At 38.3% G+C, this 14,015-nt stretch overlaps 1 protein-coding gene across 1 annotated transcript in view; it reads right to left on the reverse strand.

Annotated features, from left to right (window-relative positions):
* DLGAP1 (DLG associated protein 1) overlaps positions 1 to 14,015 on the reverse strand; it is an 891,374-nt gene that overhangs the window by 460,004 nt on the left and 417,355 nt on the right.

Below are 14,015 nucleotides of genomic sequence, written 5' to 3' on the forward strand. Positions count from 1 at the left end.
AACTCACGATGGGTGCGTGTGCGTGTGGGCCCAAGATCCCGAGAGGAGAATGGAGGAGAAGGGATTGCGGTGTGGCCAGCCCCCCTGGGGGGGGTGATTTCTCGCTTTCTGTCTCTCTGTCTCTCTTTGTCTGTCTGGCAAGCGCACGCGTCCTATAGCAAAAACCTCTAAAAAAATAAAAAAAAGAAATGGTGATGATGTTGGTAGATGCATCTCAGGAACTAGAGTTAGAAGTGGGTGAGAGAAGCAAGGCTGGGATGGTGGCATAAAGCAAAAGGTAATCAGAATTTATATACCAAAAGTGGTGTCTCAGAAAGTAAAATATGGCCACATCCATCATGTTGGCTGAAGTTCAGGTAAGAACACAGGAAAGATAAACCAGAGGGTGATTAACAAAAGGAAAATTGTATGTAGTATGTCGGGAGATGGAGGCTGAAGCTCTTTTTTGGGTCAAAGTTTCTCAGATGATGACAACTTTGGGTGAATGTCTCGCCAAGAGCATCTCTTGCTGTGAATGCCATAATGAGTCTAACACAAGGCCATTTATCCAGCTCATTAAGTGCTAGAATCCTCCTTTCCTTTTTTATACTACTAGAAATTCAGGTAAAGTGGCAGGTTTTCCACTGGTGTTACAGTTTCACAGAACTCTTCATCTGCTCTCTGCGTGTAGCTATATACCTGCAGATAGCCTGTCTCCCTCAAGCACTGCAGGTAAGGAGATCTAGTGCGTTGTCTTGTACTGGGGAATAGCCAAGCATGGGCCCCTGCTCTGTAGAAAGCCTGGAATGAAAAAAGTTAGACATTCACTAAGAAAGAGTTAGAATGGCTCTGAGGAAGGATATTGTTAGAAAAGGTTAAGAAAAAGAAGTACTGATAACAATAGGGTTATCTCTATATGTGGCACCATTCGGCACTAATTCTCTGGCCCTGTTTCAGTCATTTGTCTGTCTTTGCCCTTCCCAAGCTCTGTTCTCCATCACAGGGCTGGCAGCGTCAGACTGTCTGACTACTGGCTTAGGTTAAGGTAAATCACTGGGAGGTTTGGTGGGAAAGTGAGGGATGGAAGCAAAGGAGAAGCTAGGAGGCTTCTCCTACTTTCTGCTTCAAGTGGCTCCATCACTTTGAAACTCTAGATCTGAAGTCTCAGTGGTTTCAAGAGGACTCAGTATGGTTTTGGGTTCTAATAATACACCTTTTCCCTGAATCTCCATATCGCAACCTTAGCATGGTATAGGCTTCATGCTGCTGTTTTCCAGCTCATTCCACTATCTGTGTAACCAATCTCCTATATTAAATCCTTCTCTTGAATCATGTGATGTAAGTTCTGTTGTTCTCATTGACTTTGGCTCTTATATTCTCATTATCTTACTATAGATAATTTTACTGGTCAGACTTTTTTTTTTTTCCTACGTAGGACATCATACCATTGAGTTATGTAGGATTGAATTGGGTGTGAATGACCTAACATAATGTACTTAATATCACTTAAACAAAACACTTGGTGTAAATAGTAGTTTATTGTTTGTTCTAAAAAAATCCGTTATATTGGGGCCAGCAGATGGCATAGTGGTTATGTTGTTGGACTCCCACGTGGCTGATCACAGTTTGAGTCCTGAACCCAATGGCTTGAAAAATCACACCAGGCACATGTGCGTGAATGGCCAAGATTCCAGGAGAAGAATAGAGAAGGGATTGTGACGTCACCTTCACCCTGGGGGTGACTTTTCCCTTTCCCTCTCACTGTTTCTGTCCCTCTCTCTCTGTCCAGAGAGCACATGCTTCCTATGGCAAAACAACAAAAACCTCAAAACATTTTTTAAAAAATATTTTTAATATGACTGTTTACAACAGGGGTGAGGTGTTGATAATTACACTAAATAATGCTACTTTTTCAATTTGAAAAAAAATATTTAATTGAAGAACACTTGTCTACACATTTTGTAGTCTATGTGATATTTTGTTTCTTTAAAGAAAACAAATTCATCTATAGGAAACCTAAAACACAGATAGTAGACACTAGGAAAAACATTAGAATAGATGCAGTATTTTAACAATATGTAAGCTCTGAAGGCAGAGTGATAACTGAATTCTATATTAGTCAGAGATTTTTTTCATACCACCAATTATATACCCTCATGTTCAGGAACAATCTGATCAAGGCTCTTTGCTTATCATATTTATCACATAAAGAATAATAGCTTAATCAGGCTTGCTGACTAGACCTTCTCAGTGCTCATTTCCTTCACAAAGACAGAACAAAACAACAAATACATAATTACACTTTGAGTGGAGTGTCTATGGAAGAACACTAGAATTCAGTAAGGATATGACTGAAACTTTCTGAAGAATGGAAACTTGAGAAGAGAAAGCAAAACACTTGGTTGAGATTGGCCCAGAGCCAACAGAGACTCCCCATTGCTGGGAAAAGGTAAGCATGAGGTCCTCAACAGACCCCATTACCACCATGGATAAATGAAGCCCTAGCTGCCAGAGAAAACAGCAGTACTCAAGGACCCTGATCCAAGTGTAAGAAATTCTCTGAAGTCCACATGGTGGCACAATTCCAAGGAAGGCACTCATGCAGGGTAACTCCCACTCCCTAGGACCCTAGTTGTTGCAGCACAGTGCCATCTTAAAAATAGAGCCATGCTAGAGTGAACCCTGCTCTAGGGACCAATAATGCACATATCTCCTTATCCCTGATACCCTGCTGACATCCCACTGTGCCCTCACAGGCAGCTATACCTACCACCCCAGCTAATCTGAGCGGTACAGCCACAACCCTGGCACCTGAACCCATGCAGTGCAGAGCACACCAGGACACAGATGGGAGAGTGAAACAGGGAGGCCACTCCCAGGACTGAGTGAACTGATGCATGGATGCATGTATTCTGAAGTAAGTGAAGGTGACTGTCCCCTTTCCTTGCTAGGGGTAGCATGATCTACAGGTATGGTGGGTGGTACCACCAGCCCCTGCCATTGCAATAACCAACCAACCTACTTGTTGACCTCCGCCCCAGTGAAGTTGCACCACTGCTGCCACATACATTGCAAGTCTAGACCACTGAGGCACTTGCAGACACCCCTGACATTGACTACAGTCAAAGAAATCACAAAGAGACTACACTACTATGGCCACCAAAATTATCTAAACCAAAATACTCAACTGACATGTTAGGACACATCTTCAGACAAAAGTCTTTCGGTAAGAAATGTACTCCATAGAATTAGAAGAGGTGACTGTCCCACCAGATGCACAGATATCAATGTTGGGACACAGGAAACATGAAAAAGCAAGGAAACATGACACCACCAAAACAACACAATAAATAGTTTAAATCTCCAAATTAAAAGATAGGGACTGGTTGAATGCATAAAAAATAAGGCCCCACTATATGCTGCCTACAAGAAACTCACTTTACTGGTAAAGGCACACATTGACTAAAAGTGAAAGACAGAAAACGATACTCCACACAAATGGAAACTGAAGCAAGCAGGAATACTATACTTAGAGTAGACTAAAAAATATCTTTCATCAAAAACTATAAAGAGGGACCAGCAGTTAGCGTAATGGCTATGTCGCTGGACTCCCACGTAGTCAACTGCGGTTCGTGTCCCGGACCCGGTGGCTTAAAATTCATGCCAGGCGCATGTGCGTGCGTGCCCAAGATCCTAAGAGGAGAACGGAGGAGAAGGGATTGTGGCTGGGACCCCCCCCCCTCGGGGGGTGATTTCTCACTTTCTGTCTCTCTGTTTCTCTCTGTCTGTCTGGCGAGTGCACACGCCCTATAGCAAAAATCTCTCAAAAAAACACAAAAACTATAGAGACAAAAATTGTCATTTTATCATGATAAAAGAATCAATTCAGAGATAATCTAACAATTAGAAATATATATAGATATCTAATACCAGAGTACCCAAATATACAAAGTAATTATTATTAAATATAAAGTAAAAATAGGCTCTAGTACAATATTTGCAGACTTCAGTACCCAACTCAGCATTAGACAGATTATCTAGACAGAAAATTAGCAAGTCACTCTTTTGAATTTAAACAGCACTATAAAACCACTGGACTTACAAATTTATAGAACATTTTGTACAACAGCTTTAGAATAAATCTTCTTTCATCACATAGAACATTTTTCAGGATTGACCATATGTTAGGACACAAAATGAATCTCAACAAATTTTTAAAATTAATATCACATCTAATATTCTTTCTGATCATAATGGAATTAATCTAGAAATCAACAAGAATTTTAGAAACCATATGAATACATGAATTTAAATAACATCCTCTTGTATGACCAAAGGGTTAACGAAGAAATTAAGAAGGAAATTTACAAAATTCTGAAATAGCGGAAAACAGAAACACATAACATGCAAATCTATGAGATATAGAAAAAACGTGAAGTTCTCAGCATTAAATGCTTACATCAGGAAAGTAAAAATATTCCAAATAAGCAAATTATGCTCCAGAAAAAAACCCAGAGAATTAAGAACAAATCAAACACAAAATTAGTAGAATGAAAGAAGAAAAAAGATTAGAGCAGAAATAAAATTGCAACTAAAGAACTATGCAAAATATCAATGAAATAAAGTTATTTTTGGATGAGATTAACAAAGTTGACAAACCATTAGCCTGACTAAGTAAAAAAGAGAGAAGATCCAAATAAAATAAAAAGTGAAAAAGAGGCATTACAATTGAAACCACAGAAATACAAAAAAAAAAAAAATCACGAGAGACATTGTGAACAGCTACAAGCCAATAAATTAGAAAATCTGGAAGAGATGTGCAAATTCCTTAACAAATACAATTTATCCAGATTGAACCAGGAAGAAATAGAAAACCTAAACAAACAAACAGCAGGTAATGATGATAAATCAGTCTTACACACACACACACACACACACACACACACACACACACGAATAAATAAATAACAGCAGAACTGATGGCTTTACTGCTGAATTCTACCAAATATTTAAAGAAGAATTAATACCAATTCTTCTCAAGCTGTTACAAAAAACTAGAAGAGGAGAAAACTTCCCAAACTCATTATACAAGGCAGTATTATCTTCATAACAAATCATACAGAAACACAACAGAAAGAGAATATGCAAGTGAATAACCTTGATGAATATAAATGAGAAAATCCTCAACAAAATACTAGCAAACTGAACTCAACACTATATCTAAAAGATTATACACCATGACTAAGTAGAATGTATCCCAGGGATGCAAAAAATGTTCGACATATACAAATCAATACATGCGGTACATCACATCACCAGAATGAAGGACACAAGTCTTATGATCATTTCAACAGATATAGAAAAAGCATTTCACAAAGGTCAACATTCCTCATGGTAAAACAAAAAAGAAAACTCAACAAATTAGAAGTACTAGAAACATATCTTGAAATGATAAGTCATATACAGTGAAGAAACTGCAAACACATACTAAATGAAGACAAGCTGAAAGCTTTCATCTAAGAACTGGAACAAGATAAGGATACTAATTTTTATCACTCTTATTGAAAATGATACTGGAAGTTCTAGCCAGAGCAATTAGGAAAGAAAAGAAATAATGGGCACCCAGATTGGAAAGAAGGAAGTCAAATAGTCTTTGTTTGTAGATGACATAATCATATATATAGAAAAATATACAGAAATCACCAAAATAAACAAATAAAACCTCAAAAAACCTAATTAAAGAGAAACAGAAATTAAGGATTGTTTATTGATGATAATATTCATGATAATACCTTTAGCTGGACTGATGTGCAGTGAATTCCTGCTAGGAAAATTCATTTTAAGAGATGTTATGATGTACATTAACTGAATGTTAATAAAGAAAACAAACAGGGACCAGTAGTTGGCATAATGGCTATGGCACTGGACTCCCATATAGTCGACTGTGGTTTGAGTCCCAGGCCTGGTGTCTTAAACTCATGCCAGGTGTGTGTACGTACATGTCTATGATCCTGAGAGGAGAATGAAGGAAAAGAGATTGTGGCGTGGCCTTCCCCCAGGGGAGTGATTTCTCTCTTTCTAAAAACAAACAGGGACCAATAGTTGGCATAATGGCTATGGCACTGGACTCCCATATAGTCGACTGTGGTTTGAGTCCCAGGCCTGGTGTCTTAAACTCATGCCAGGTGTGTGTACGTACATGTCTATGATCCTGAGAGGAGAATGAAGGAAAAGAGATTGTGGCGTGGCCTTCCCCCAGGGGAGTGATTTCTCTCTTTCTGTTTCTCTGTCTCTCTCTGATTTTTCTGGTGAGTGCATGCACTCTGTAGCAAAAACCTCTCCAAAAAAAACAAACCAAAACACCAAAACCCAACTAAACAAACAAAAACATCTAGTTTTAAGTTGCAGAGTGCAAATAAAAATACAAAAATCAGTAGAGTTTATTAACCAATAGTGAACTAGGAGAAAAAGAAATTAAGAAAGTGAGCGCATGTAACATCTACAAATAACAAAAATACCTAGGAATTAACCAGGGAGGTAAAAAGGACTCTACATGAATTATAAAATAGTGATGAAGAAAATCAAAGGGCACAAAAAATGAAAATATATCTCATACTTATAAATTGGAAGAATCAATAATATTAATGTGATCATACTTTACAGAGAAATTTAAAAATTCATTACAATTCCTATCAAAATACCAATGGTGGGCCTTTAGGTGGCAGGGTGGTTAAGGTTCTAGATTCCCACATGGGCGACCATGGTTCAAGTCCTGGACCTGGTTACTTGAAAAGCACAACAAATAAATAGATGAATAAATGAATGAATGATTTAAAAACTGCCAATGTCATTCTTCATAAAATAAAAAAAAAAATCTAAAATTTTTATGGAACCATAAAAGATTGCAAATAGTCAAAGCAGTCCTGATCAAAAAGAACAAAGCTGAAGGCATCATATTACCTGACTTCAGAACATACTACAAATTTATAGTAATCAAAACAGCATGACATTATTAAAAAAAAAAAAAGACACAGGTCAACGGAAAAAGAGAACCCAGAAATAAATCCATATATATGCAGCCAACTGATTTTTGATAAAGGCACCAAGAATATTCATTGCTGGAAAAACAGTTCAATAAGTGGCACTAGGACCATTGGATACCCATATGCAGAAGAATGAAACTGAACCCCTGTATCTTACCATATACACAAATCAACCAACAATTAATTGAAAGACTTAAGTAAAAGTAAGGCCCCAAACTATGAAACTACTAGAAGAAAACATAGGAAAAATGTTTTAGGACATTAGTTGAGGCAAAAATTTTATGAAAAAGACTTCAAAAGCAAAAAAAAAAAAAAAAAAAAAGAGAGAGAGAGACAAAAATAGAGAAGTAGGACTGTATAAACAAAAATGCTTCTGCATAATAATCGATAGTGAAAACACAACTTACAGAATGGGAGAAAATATTTGCAAACTATTTATTTGATAAAAAAATTAAGAATCAGAATGTACAGCAAAAGGAAACAACAACAAAAAAATAATTAAAAAAGGTAAATTACCTGAATAGATATTTTTCATAAACATATGAATGGCTAACAAGTATATATAATAAACTCAACATTTCTAATCAACAGAGAACTGTGAAATCAAAACCACAATGAGATATCTTATCTCAGAATGGTTATTATCAAAAAGACAACAAATAAAACAAACAAAAAGAAACAGCTAAAGAATGCTGGCAAGGATGCAGAGAAAAGAGAACTTTTATGGACTGTAGGTAGGATTGTAAATAAGCATGACTACTATAAAAATAATATGAAGATTCTCAAAAAATTAAAAATAGTACCATATGATACAGCAATCCCACTACTGGGTATATATCCAAAGGAACTGAAATAGAAATGTCAAAGAGACATCTGCACTCTCATATTTATTTGAGCACTCTTTACAATAGCTAAGATACAGAATCAGTCTAAATGTTCATGAAGAGATGACTGAATAAAGAACGTGTGGTGTGTACACACACATGCACACACACACACACACACACACACACACACACACACACACAATGGAATACTATCCAGGCATTAAAAGAGTGAAATCTTGTCACTGCAGCAACATGGAGGAGTCTAGAGCACATTATGTTAAGTGAAATAAGCCAAATAGAAAGACAAATATCACATGTTTTCACTCATATGTAGAAGTTAAAAAATTGATCTCATAGAAGTAGAGAGTAGAATAGTGATTATTAGAAGAGTATGGAAGCAAGGAGGACTGGGAGAGCCTCATTTACAAATACAAAATTATAGTCAGATAGGAAGAACTCTAGAGTTCAATAACACCATAGAGAGACCATATGTAAAAGCAATTTATACTATATTTCAAAATAGGTAGAAGAGAGAATTTTGAAAGTTGCCAACAGATACACACAAAATGTTTTAGGTGATGAATATGCTAATTACCCTGTTAAAATATCCCACTGTACTCCATGAGTAGTACATACAATGATTATTTGTCAATTAAATATAATAATAAAATGAATAATAGCTAGAGCACATTAAAAAAAAACCTTTCAGGACTAGTAATTATGATAGAAACTCAGAAAAAGAGACAGAAACTGGGGCCAGCAGGTGATGTTAAGGTGTTGGACTCCTGCATGGTCTACTGCAGTTCGAAACCCAGACCTGGTGGCTGGAAAATCATTCCAGGTGCATGTGCATATATGCCCAAAATTCTGAGAGGAGAAAGGATTGTCGTATATTTCATCATCGTTGTTGGTTCTAAATTAAGGGACAGATATATAAACATACTTCCTCTTGCAATGATATTGTCCCTACTGCCAAGGTAACTACTTTCATGCTTCAGATCTTGGGTCACTTGGCACCGCTAGTAGAATAGAGACTCCTAGTACCAGGTCTACCCTCTGCAGCACATATCACACTGAAAGCTACGCTTGTTTGCTGAATGACTAGATTAGTATCTTTCTTTCTCATTACACAGCAAGCCCTGTGAGGGCAGTGACTGCTTCACATGTTGCTTATGATTATTTTCCTAATGAACAGAACATAATCAATATGTGATACAAACCAGCTGAATGAATGAATGAATGAAATAATGCTGAATCAGTATACAATTTCTCAAGCTTAGGCAGTGGTGATAGCATTGGAATTGGCTCTAATTATTGCTGGGCGTGCTCTGTGGCTCTTCTGAACTCAGCTTCTATTTGTCTTACCCTTAGGCACATTAACTTGGCAGAGATTATTTTATCCTTAACAGTCCTCAAAAAGGACTGTTCACTACGTTTCCTAACTACAGTGTTGGAATAAAACTAACAGAATTTTGATGGGTTTACAATTGATAAGAAAAGCATAAGAATCCATGTAAATGAATTATCTGGGCTGCAGTTATCTATGCTCTAGGAATGAAAAGATTGGAGATGAATCCAAACCTGAGAAAAAAATATAAGCTTGTGTCCCTTAAACTGCAGCATATCAAGGCAAAAACAAACGAACAAAAAACCCACTCAGGTGCGGTGTTGCCTCATCTGCTCTTCCTATTTAAAATACCATGTGTTTGGGGGTCAGCAGGCCCTAAGCAGCCATTGAAAAATGCTCATTAAGTTCTTACATATGTGCCCCTTGCTCCAGGACTAATACAATTTATTAAGCGCTTATTCAAGCATTAACATTCTCATCGGAACGAAATGAGTGCATTAAAATGTGACTGACGGTAGTGGCTCAGTACTAAAATGAAAAGCATCACATTACACACATACACAAATACGCAGTTAAAAATATTTCTGAGGACAAAAAATCATCTCAAGCACGAAAGTTAGTATAATACTTAAGTTAGTGGAATCAAACATCGAGTGTATTTAAGTCAGTATTTCCCAATCCTTAATGGTAGATGTCAAATTTTAGTGTGAAATATCTTTTGAGAAATTACTTAGATGGAGTATAGCTATCAGGGTACCTTAGAATTATTGTACTGGTTGATAATTTTTCTGTATTTGGTTATTGATTGCTTGTTTGGTCCAATTCTCTAAGTGAATTTAATTTCAAATGTATCCATTGAAACCTTTTGTAATTAAAAAAAACTGATTTATAGAGAAGAAAAGTCAACCTATTAACTTATTTTTCTTGAAGATTTAGCTTATTAAATGATTGAAACATTATATGGGAAATGCAGGATGGGAGAAAGCCAGGGAAAGTGCTACAACATTGAGTGCTATCTGTGTTATACTGCATGCTTGTTAGTGATTAGTCAGTTCATAAGATGGATTCCAAAGCTGTGTGTGGGAGCATTTAACTGAAGTCAATTAGCATGACTCAGATCATACCTTGTTTGGAAAAAAAAAAAACAAAACCCTACAAAATTTCCCTTTTTGAAGATGATATTTACCACTTTTATTTTTTAATGTCAGAGGAGAAAATATCAAGGAAGTTTGCTTTAGGCTTTTCTCATTATGTGACAACCCTATGTCCTTGCAGAGAGTTTCCCCGCTGATGGCAAAGGGTGTTTTAACTTCGTACCACGGGCCGTTCTCCTTGTGATTCACATTAACCAGGTAACCTGTGACCACTGCAAGGGTTGATTTTCCACTTGAGCAAACCAGCTGACCATCGACAAGCCCACAGCCTCAGCCTTAGCCTCATGAGCCTTGTGTTCCTCCAACCAACTGAGCCAAGGAGTGACATGAAGGAGTATGCTGAGGATAGGAACAAAACCATCGCAAATGTTCTCAGTGCAGAGGACAAAATAAATATTGATACTTAAACATATTCAAGCTTCAATGAGTCTGTCTTGCATAAATAAAGATGACTATCCAGTGAAACTAAGTAAACAGAAGTTTTTGTGTGTGCTGTATAATTTGTCATTGTTGCCATAGAGTTTAAAGCAAAGGAATAAAATTACAGGCAGGAGAGAGTTTACAATAAGTAAGTGGCACTTGTAATCTCTTAACAACGGTTCAGGGCAGATTGTTACATGTAGCCCTCTTAATATCCTAGGCATTTGCCCACTTAATCCATTAAAGTATTTAAAGTGTTCATGTGTAAATTTTTATGAGTTGGGCTCTATATTCTGCTCTTGGAAAACTCGATCCTCTCCAAGGCTATTAGTTGTAAACAGCACAGGACAAAGGATAAACAGCACAGAAAATAAACTAGGGCGTTAAAATACTAATTGATTTAAGAAACTGATCTATCTCAGATTTTTTTACTTTTTTTTTGGAGGGGGAGAGGTTTTTGCTATAGGGTACGAGTGCTCGCCAGAAAGACAGAGAGAGACAGAGACAGAAAGTGAGAACTCACCACCCCCACCCCAAGGAGGATGGCCTTGCTGCATTCCCTTCTCCTCTATTCTCCTCTTGGGATCTTGGGCATGCACGCACATGTGCCCGGCATGAGTTTAAGCCATCTGGTTGGGACTCGAACTGTGGTCGACTATGTGGGAGTCCAGCAACATAGCCAGTATGCCAACTGCTGGTCCTGATCTATCTCAGATTTATCAAAAGTTTATTAATCTATTTCTTTTGAGAGAGCAAGAGAGACAGCACTTCCAACAGTGTTTTTTTGCCATATTCCACACTCTACTTTAGCCAGCCCTGGATCATAGGCACGTGTGTGCCTGCCATACTCAGTGGGATCTCTGGACATGAAGTAGAAACTTCCTTTGTGGGTTGTCTCACAGAGCATCATGTTTTACCCATAGGGAGTATCTGGGCCCCTAATTCAGATAGATTATTTATTTATTTATTTATTTATGTTAAAGGGTGCATGTACTCACCAGAGAGACAGAGGGGGAGGGAAGAAAGCACTCCCAATGGAGAACAGTCATGCCACAATCTCTTCTCCTCCATCTCTCCTTTCTTAATTTTAGGTATGCCCACACAATGGTCCAGCACATTTCTCAAGTCACTGGGTCTGGGTCTCAAATTATACAGTTGGCCATATGGAATTGGCCTCCTTAATCACCAGCTCCCTAACTCAAATTTGTAAGTTAATTTTCTAAACTCTTAAAATGGCACATCCCAGTGTTTTCCTCTGTATTTTTCAAATGAAATTACACGTATCTTTTCTTTCTTTCTTTTTTTTTTTTTTTGGAGAGGTTTTTGCTATAGGGCATGTGTGCTTGCCAGAGAGACAGAGAGACAGAAAGCGCGAAATCACCCCCCAGGGGGGATGGCTACGCCGCAATCCTTTCTCCTCCATTCTCCTCTTGGGATCTTGGGCGCACACGCACACGCGCCCGGCGTGATTTTAAGCCACCGGGTCCGGAACTCGAACCGTGGTCGGCTACATGGGAGTCCAGCAACATAGTCATTATGCTAACTGCTGGTCCCCACACATTTCTTTTATGAAAAAGAGTGAGTGAGAAAAAATGCACATGTATGTCAGTATTTATTGTGGCATTATTCATGATTGCTAAAACATGGAACTAACCCAAATATCCACGAACAGATGAGTGGACTGAAAAAGTGTGGCACATATACTCTATGGAATATTATTCAGCCATAAAAACAACAAGACCCTGGCATTTGATAGAAAGTGGTTGAATATGGAAGATTTATTGCTGAGTGAAGCAAGCCTAACTATGAAAGAAAGATAATGTATGTCTCTATTTAATACATATTGACCATTTGCACTCTATGGTAGAAACTGAAAGATTGGAGGACATAAAAGCATTGAAAATAGCTAGAGACACTGGAGACAGTGTGAAAGGGGGGTGGGAGAGGGGAAGAATATAGGGAAATAAATTAGGGGGAAAAATAGAGAGACCAGACATTTGTGGGACACAGATATGGTTTATTACTTGTTGATGATAACATGTATAGCACTATCAACTGGATTGGTCTGAGGTGTATTTCACGTTGGATAAATTCTCTTTGCAAGCCAAAAGATGTATAATGTATCAAATGTTTATGAAAAATAAATAACAAAATAAAATAAAAAGCACCTGTAGGCTGCGTGAGATCTGGTCCCCTTAACCACTAGACTAAGGGACCAGCCTTGTTTATGTATTATACAAGCTGTTGCCCAACACTGACAGAGCTGCAAGTAGTTGCAGCAGAGACCAGTTAGGTTGTGAGCCAAAAATGTTTACTAGCTGGTCCTTTGCAGAAAAAGTTGGCTGACCTGTGCTCTAGGCAGTTTATTCATGGAATCCGTGCCCCCACCATTATGCTTTTCTGAAGGTAAGAGAGATGCACTGTGCAAGAAAGCTACTACTTCCTGGGGGAGGTCATGACAGGCAGTTTGTAGGCATGAAACACATATCCACAATTTGTTGGTTGCTGAGGCTGGCGATACATTCTCAGAGGACGAGGGTCCATGTTCAAGATAGGTATACGCTTCTTGACAATGTGCTTCCCAGACCTCCAGCCTCACTGATCTTCAGCTGCAGGAGCCCAGCTAAGAGCCCCTGGGCTCAACTTTTTGAAACTGACATCTGCCTGAAACTGACATTGATCACTTATGTTGGTGCCAGGTCTGGCTTTCTGGCACAGGCTGCTCCCAGCAATGACTAAGCATAGAAGGGATACTAAGAGCTCATCTCCTTCTCTCATCTTCAGGATCCTCTCCCCTTCCAACTCTTCCAGGAGGGTGTCCCCTGAATGACCAAAGGCACAGAAGTGAGGGTATGCCTGTGAGCCAAGGTCAAACCCTGAGAACCTACCAAAGAGACAACAGAAGATCTGTGCTTGCTTGGTGACTACAGGTGGGGGAGGGTGTCAGGTGTTATGGGCAGACTTATGTCCCCATATCACCTTCAAATTCATATGTTGAATCCCTAACCCAATATGTGACTATATTTGGCCTTTAAGGACATAATTAAGGTGAAATGAAGTTGTAAGAATAGGGGGACCTAATCCAAAAGGATTGGTGACTTTAAAAGAAGATGGTGTGGACATGAGAGTGTGTGTGGTCTCTCCCTCAAGAAGACAACCACCTGCAAGCCAAGAAGAGAGGTCTTATCACTACCCAGTACCTTGATCTTGGACATTTAGCTTCTAGAACTATGAGAAAATAAGT

The sequence above is a fragment of the Tupaia chinensis genome, unplaced genomic scaffold (assembly GCF_000334495.1).
Source record: "Tupaia chinensis unplaced genomic scaffold, TupChi_1.0 Scaffold000180_1, whole genome shotgun sequence".
In the NCBI taxonomy this organism is placed as follows: Eukaryota; Metazoa; Chordata; class Mammalia; order Scandentia; family Tupaiidae; genus Tupaia; species Tupaia belangeri.